Below are 7,500 nucleotides of genomic sequence, written 5' to 3' on the forward strand. Positions count from 1 at the left end.
GCGCACGGCCTCCCGGATGTGCCAGGCGGGTGCGCGGGCTCGCCGGCCGCTGGAAGTCGAATGAGGCGCCGCGACCACCTCCGCGGTGCTTATAAACAGCCGATCCGCTCGGCGGGGGCTATTTTCGGCCACTTGGCTCGTGCGCACGGCCTCCCGGATGTGCCGGGCGGGTGCGCGAGCTCGCCGGCCGCTTGAAGTCGAATGAGGCGCCGCGACCACCTCCGCGGTGCTTATAAACAGCCGATCCGCTCGGCGGGGGCTATTTTCGGCCACTTGGCTCGTGCGCACGGCCTCCCGGATGTGCCGGGCGGGTGCGCGAGCTCGCTGGCCGCTGGAAGTCGAATGAGGCGCCGCGACCACCTCCGCGGTGCTTATAAACAGCCGATCCGCTCGGCATGGACTATTTTCGGCCACTTGGCTCGTGCGCACGGCCTCCCGGATGTGCCGGGCGGGTGCGCGAGCTCGCCGGCCGCTGGAAGTCGAATGAGGCGCCGCGACCACCTCCGCGGTGCTTATAAACAGCCGATCCGCTCGGCGGGGGCTATTTTCGGCCACTTGGCTCGTGCGCACGGCCTCCCGGATGTGCCGGGCGGGTGCGCGAGCTCGCCGGCCGCTGGAAGTCGAATGAGGCGCCGCGACCACCTCCGCGGTGCTTATAAACAGCCGATCCGCTCGGCGGGGGCTATTTTCGGCCACTTGGCTCGTGCGCACGGCCTCCCGGATGTGCCGGGCGGGTGCGCGAGCTCGCCGGCCGCTGGAAGTCGAATGAGGCGCCGCGACCACCTCCGCGGTGCTTATAAACAGCCGATCCGCTCGGCGGGGGCTATTTTCGGCCACTTGGCTCGTGCGCACGGCCTCCCGGATGTGCCGGGCGGGTGCGCGAGCTCGCCGGCCGCTGGAAGTCGAATGAGGCGCCGCGACCACCTCCGCGGTGCTTATAAACAGCCGATCCGCTCGGCGGGGGGTATTTTCGGCCACTTGGCTCGTGCGCACGGCCTCCCGGATGTGCCGGGCGGGTGCGCGAGCTCGCCGGCGGCTGGAAGTCCAATGAGGCGCCGCGATCTCCTCCGCGGTGCTTATAAAGTGCCGATCCGCTCGGCTTGGAGCTATTTCCGGCCTCCCGTTGGTGCCGGGCGGCGTGCGCGAGCTCGCCGGCCGCGATCTCCTCCGCGGTGCTTATAAACAGCAGCATGCGCACGGCCTCCCAGAATTTGAACACATTTCGTCAATAAATTTCGCTTATTGAATTTTGAAGTATAATATAATGCAACAATTGAGCTCGACTTATACAAAGGATATATCATAAAATCGTAAATTTCCGTCGAATTTTAGGGGGTCGACTTATACACCGAGTCGACCTGTACACCGGCAAATACGGTAAATACGATTAAATAAAATGATACGACTGGCATAAAAACAAATATAAACCACATAAAAATAAAAGTCACCATTACGTTGAATTATTGGGAGCACCGAGCTTGTTTCTCAGAAACGAGCCGGTCCCATCCAGGCGTAATCGGAGACAATGAAACCCGAAGTGGTTAAGGTTTGTCTTTTAATGCAGGATGCTTGGTCTCCATGTGCCGAAGCAGTTTTGAAGGCTTCATTGGCTTGCTCGCTAGTTTCAGGGGCGATTGTGTCTATAAAATGCAAAATGTTGGGTCACCTCACGGCTTACGGCCATACTACCCTGAGAACGCCTGATCTCGTCTTATCTCGGAAGCTAAGCAGGGTCGGGCCTGGTTAGTACTTGGATGGGAGACTGCCTGGGAATACCAGGTGCTGTAAGCTTTTTCTTTTTCTTATGTGCACTTCAAGCTCTTTTTTTTTTTTTTTTTTTTTCTTATGTGCACTTCAATCGTTTAAGCCAAGACCTTTTTACAACACCCATCACGAATGGCATTCGGAAACTGCAAGCCTAGTTTGAACTCCGACACTGAAACTACAACACGAGTTCAAAACCTCTATGTACAGTGAATAAAGAGCATGGCTCCCTGTGAACTCAAAGCAGCAGTCTTTACTTGTAAAAGAACCCAGCACAACACATTGCGCTTCCATGTAGTGTTTTTACCTTTTTCATGACATTTATTTTGATACAGCCAAATGCAGGTTTTGTGCACTTCACTTTTCCGTTGGGCATTCGCGTAGAACCCTATTCCAGTTACGGTCAGATTCTTTTAGACTAGTGGTCCCCAACCTTTCTTGCGCCACGGACCGGCTACGCGTCAGAAATATTTTTGCGGACCTGCCTTTATATATATAAATAAACAATAAATCAATATAAATAAATACTACATTTATAATAAGTATATATACCGTATTTGCCGGTGTATTGGTCGACCTTTTTCGATCCAAAATCGACCGAAAAAAATCGACCTCGACTTATACACCGAGTCATAAAATTTAACTTCGTATTCATCGCTTCAAATGTGATGGTAACCAAGGCCGTTTCTCATGCATCTCATTGTGCGTTGCACTTAGAAAATTTGAACCGGGCGGCGTGCGCGAGTGCGCGGCCCGCTGGAAGTCGAATGAGGCGCCGCGACCACCTCCGCGGTGCTTATAAACAGCCGATCCGCTCGGCGGGGGCTATTTTCGGCCACTTGGCTCGTGCGCACGGCCTCCCGGATGTGCCGGGCGGGTGCGCGAGCTCGCCGGCCGCTGGAAGTCGAATGAGGCGCCGCGACCACCTCCGCGGTGCTTACAAACAGCCGATCCGCTCGGCGGGGGCTATTTTCGTCCACTTGGCTCGTGCGCACGGCCTCCCGGATGTGCCGGGCGGGTGCGCGAGCTCGCCGGCCGCTGGAAGTCGAATGAGGCGCCGCGACCACCTCCGCGGTGCTTATAAACAGCCGATCCGCTCGGCGGGGGCTATTTTCGGCCACTTGGCTCGTGCGCACGGCCTCCCGGATGTGCCGGGCGGGTGCGCGAGCTCGCCGGCCGCTGGAAGTCGAATGAGGCGCCGCGGCCACCTCCGCGGTGCTTATAAACAGCCGATCCGCTCGGCGGGGGCTATTTTCGGCCACTTGGCTCGTGCGCACGGCCTCCCGGATGTGCCGGGCGGGTGCGCGGGCTCGCCGGCCGCTGGAAGTCGAATGAGGCGCCGCGACCACCTCCGCGGTGCTTATAAACAGCCGATCCGCTCGGCGGGGGCTATTTTCGGCCACTTGGCTCGTGCGCACGGCCTCCCGGATGTGCCGGGCGGGTGCGCGAGCTCGCCGGCCGCTGGAAGTCGAATGAGGCGCCGCGACCACCTCCGCGGTGTTTATAAACAGCCGATCTGCTCGGCGGGGGCTATTTTCGGCCACTTGGCTCGTGCGCACGGCCTCCCGGATGTGCCGGGCGGGTGCGCGGGCTCGCCGGCCGCTGGAAGTCGAATGAGGCGCCGCAACCACCTCCGCGGTGCTTATAAACAGCCGATCCGCTCGGCGGGGGCTATTTTCGGCCACTTGGCTCGTGCGCACGGCCTCCCGGATGTGCCGGGCGGGTGCGCGAGCTCGCCGCCCGCCGGAAGTCGAATGAGGCGCCGCGACCACCTCCGCGGTGCTTATAAACAGCCGATCCGCTCGGCGGGGGCTATTTTCGGCCACTTGGCTCGTGCGCACGGCCTCCCGGATGTGCCGGGCGGGTGCGCGAGCTCGCCGGCCGCTGGAAGTCGAATGAGGCGCCGCGACCACCTCCGCGGTGCTTATAAACAGCCGATCCGCTCGGCGGGGGCTATTTTCGTCCACTTGACTCGTGCGCACGGCCTCCCGGATGTGCCGGGCGGGTGCGCGAGCTCGCCGGCCGCTGGAAGTCGAATGAGGCGCCGCGACCACCTCCGCGGTGCTTATAAACAGCCGATCCGCTCGGCGAGGGCTATTTTCGGCCACTTGGCTCGTGCGCACGGCCTCCCGGATGTGCCGGGCGGGTGCGCGAGCTCGCCGGCCGCTGGAAGTCGAATGAGGCGCCGCGGCCACCTCCGCGGTGCTTATAAACAGCCGATCCGCTCGGCGGGGGCTATTTTCGGCCACTTGGCTCGTGCGCACGGCCTCCCGGATGTGCCGGGCGGGTGCGCGGGCTCGCCGGCCGCTGGAAGTCGAATGAGGCGCCGCGACCACCTCCGCGGTGCTTATAAACAGCCGATCCGCTCGGCGGGGGCTATTTTCGGCCACTTGGCTCGTGCGCACGGCCTCCCGGATGTGCCGGGCGGGTGCGCGAGCTCGCCGGCCGCTGGAAGTCGAATGAGGCGCCGCGACCACCTCCGCGGTGCTTATAAACAGCCGATCTGCTCGGCGGGGGCTATTTTCGGCCACTTGGCTCGTGCGCACGGCCTCCCGGATGTGCCGGGCGGGTGCGCGGGCTCGCCGGCCGCTGGAAGTCGAATGAGGCGCCGCGACCACCTCCGCGGTGCTTATAAACAGCCGATCCGCTCGGCGGGGGCTTTTTTCGGCCACTTGGCTCGTGCGCACGGCCTCCCGGATGTGCCGGGCGGGTGCGCGAGCTCGCCGGCCGTTGGAAGTCGAATGAGGCGCCGCGACCACCTCCGCGGTGCTTATAAACAGCCGATCCGCTCGGCGGGGGCTATTTTCGGCCACTTGGCTCGTGCGCACGGCCTCTCGGATGTGCCGGGCGGGTGCGCGAGCTCGCCGGCCACTGGAAGTCGAATGAGGCGCCGCGACCACCTCCGCGGTGCTTATAAACAACCGATCCGCTCGGCGGGGGCTATTTTCGGCCACTTGGCTCGTGCGCACGGCCTCCCGGATGTGCCGGGCGGGTGCGCGAGCTCGCCGGCCGCTGGAAGTCGAATGAGGCGCCGCGACCACCTCCGCGGTGCTTATAAACAGCCGATCCGCTCGGCGGGGGCTATTTTCGGCCACTTGGCTCGTGCGCACGGCCTCCCGGATGTGCCGGGCGGGTGCGCGAGCTCGCCGGCCGCTGGAAGTCGAATGAGGCGCCCGACCACCTCCGCGGTGCTTATAAACAGCCGATCCGCTCGGCGGGGGCTATTTTCGGCCACTTGGCTCGTGCGCACGGCCTCCCGGATGTGCCGGGCGGGTGCGCGAGCTCGCCGGCCGCTGGAAGTCGAATGAGGCGCCGCGACCACCTCCGCGGTGCTTATAAACAGCCGATCCGCTCGGCGGGGGCTATTTTCGGCCACTTGGCTCGTGCGCACGGCCTCCCGGATGTGCCGGGCGGGTGCGCGAGCTCGCCGGCCGCTGGAAGTCCAATGAGGCGCCGCGATCTCCTCCGCGGTGCTTATAAAGTGCCGATCCGCTCGGCTTGGAGCTATTTCCGGCCTCCCGTTGGTGCCGGGCGGCGTGCGCGAGCTCGCCGGCCGCGATCTCCTCCGCGGTGCTTATAAACAGCAGCATGCGCACGGCCTCCCAGAATTTGAACACATTTCGTCAATAAATTTCGCATATTGAATTTTGAAGTTTAATATAATGCAACAATTGAGCTCGACTTATACAAAGTATATATTATAAAATCGTAAATTTCCGTCGAATTTTAGGGGGTCGACTTATACACCGAGTCGACCTGTACACCGGCAAATACGGTAAATACGATTAAATAAAATGATACGACTGGCATAAAAACAAATATAAACCACATAAAAATAAAAGTCACCATTACGTTGAATTATTGGGAGCACCGAGCTTGTTTCTCAGAAACGAGCCGGTCCCATCCAGGCGTAATCGGAGACAATGAAACCCGAAGTGGTTAAGGTTTGTCTTTTAATGCAGGATGCTTGGTCTCCATGTGCCGAAGCAGTTTTGAAGGCTTCATTGGCTCGCTCGCTAGTTTCAGGGGCGATTGTGTCTATAAAATGCAAAATGTTGGGTCACCTCACGGCTTACGGCCATACTACCCTGAGAACGCCCGATCTCGTCCGATCTTGGAAGCTAAGCAGGGTCGGGCCTGGTTAGTACTTGGATGGGAGACCGCCTGGGAATACCAGGTGCTTTAAGCTTTTTCTTTTTCTTATGTGCACTTCAATCGTTTAAGAAGCTATTTTTTACAACACCCATCACGAATGGCATCCGGAAACAGCAAGCCTAATTTAAACTCCGACATTGAAACTATAACACGAGTTTGAAAGCTATATTATGTGGTGACATCCACAGCATTGTAGTTAAATTTTTTACCGCTAGAGAGCAGACTATGTACAGTGAGCATGGCTCCCTGTGAACTCAAAGCAGCAGGCTTGACTTGTAAAAGAACCCAACACAACACTTCCATGAAGTGTTTTTAAACTTTTCAAGGCATTTATTTTGATTCAGCAAAATGCAGGTCGCAACGGCAAATTCGTGCTACCGCATAAAAAGCTGTCAATAACTTTTCATGATAGCCATGTTTCCAGAAAACACCAAAAGCCTTGGAAGAAAGACTGTTTCGGCCCTGGTTGTAAAAAAAACAAAAAAAAACAAAAGTGAAGGGTGACCGTCCGGGAATACCAGGTGCTGAAAGCCTTTTTTTTTTTTTTTTTTCCCACGTCAATTGTGAAAGGAAACTTTTACCACAGCCATCAAGTCCCGCCGCTGCTTGGCATGGTTTCAGGGGCGATTGTGTCTATAAAATGAAAAATTCTGAGCGGTCTCACGGCTTACGGCCATACTACCCTGAGAGCGCCCGATCTCGTCCGATCTCAGAGGCTAAGCAGGGTCGGGCCTGGTTAGTACTTGGATGGGAGACCGCCTGGGAATACCAGTTACCGTAAGCTTTTTTTTTTTTTTTTTTTTTCTTATGTGCACTTCAATCGTTTAAGCCAAGAACTTTTTACAGCACCCATCAAGAATGGCATTCGGAAACTGCAAGCCTAGTTTGAACTCCGACACTGAAACTACAACACGAGTTTAAAACCTACATTGTGTGGCGACAGCCATAGCATTGCAGTTCACGTTTTTACCGCTAGAGGACAGACTATGTACAGTGAATAAAGAGCATGGCTCCCTGTGAACTCAAAGCAGCAGTCTTTACTTGTAAAAGATCCCAGCACAACACATTGTGCTTCCATGTAGTGTTTTTACCTTTTTCATGACATTTATTTTGATACAGCCAAATGCAGGTTTTGTGCACTTCACTTTTCCGTTGGGCATTCGCGTAGAACCCTATTCCAGTTACGGCCAGATTCTTTTAGACTAGTGGTACCCAAACTTTCTTGCGCCACGGACCGGCTACGCGTCAGAAATATTTTTGCGGACCTGCCTTTATATATATAAATAAACAATAAATCTATATAAATAAATACTACATTTATAATAAATATATATAAATAGGATTAAATAAAATGATACGACTGGCATAAAAACAAATATAAACCACATAAAAATAAAAGTCACCATTACGTTGAATTATTGGGAGCACCGAGCTTGTTTCTCAGAAACGAGCCGGTCCCATCCAGGCGTAATCGGAGACAATGAAACCCAAAGTGGTTAAGGTTTGTCTTTTAATGCAGGATGCTTGGTCTCCATGTGCCGAAGCAGTTTTGAAGGCTTCATTGGCTTGCTCGCTAGTTTC

At 56.6% G+C, this 7,500-nt stretch overlaps 3 non-coding genes across 3 annotated transcripts; all 3 read left to right on the forward strand.

Moving 5' to 3' along the window:
• Positions 1-1,672: 1,672 nt before the first annotated feature.
• On the forward strand, positions 1,673-1,791 carry LOC125976336 (5S ribosomal RNA). The gene has a single exon (XR_007484259.1). It is a non-coding gene; the product is annotated as a 5S ribosomal RNA (ribosomal RNA).
• Positions 1,792-5,834: 4,043 nt separating this feature from the next.
• LOC125976556 (5S ribosomal RNA) lies at positions 5,835-5,953 on the forward strand. The gene has a single exon (XR_007484429.1). It is a non-coding gene; the product is annotated as a 5S ribosomal RNA (ribosomal RNA).
• A 631-nt stretch (positions 5,954-6,584) lies between these two features.
• LOC125976358 (5S ribosomal RNA) lies at positions 6,585-6,703 on the forward strand. The gene has a single exon (XR_007484281.1). It is a non-coding gene; the product is annotated as a 5S ribosomal RNA (ribosomal RNA).
• The last annotated feature ends 797 nt before the right edge of the window (positions 6,704-7,500 follow it).

This window comes from Syngnathus scovelli, chromosome 10, assembly GCF_024217435.2.
Source record: "Syngnathus scovelli strain Florida chromosome 10, RoL_Ssco_1.2, whole genome shotgun sequence".
Classification (NCBI taxonomy): Eukaryota; Metazoa; Chordata; class Actinopteri; order Syngnathiformes; family Syngnathidae; genus Syngnathus; species Syngnathus scovelli.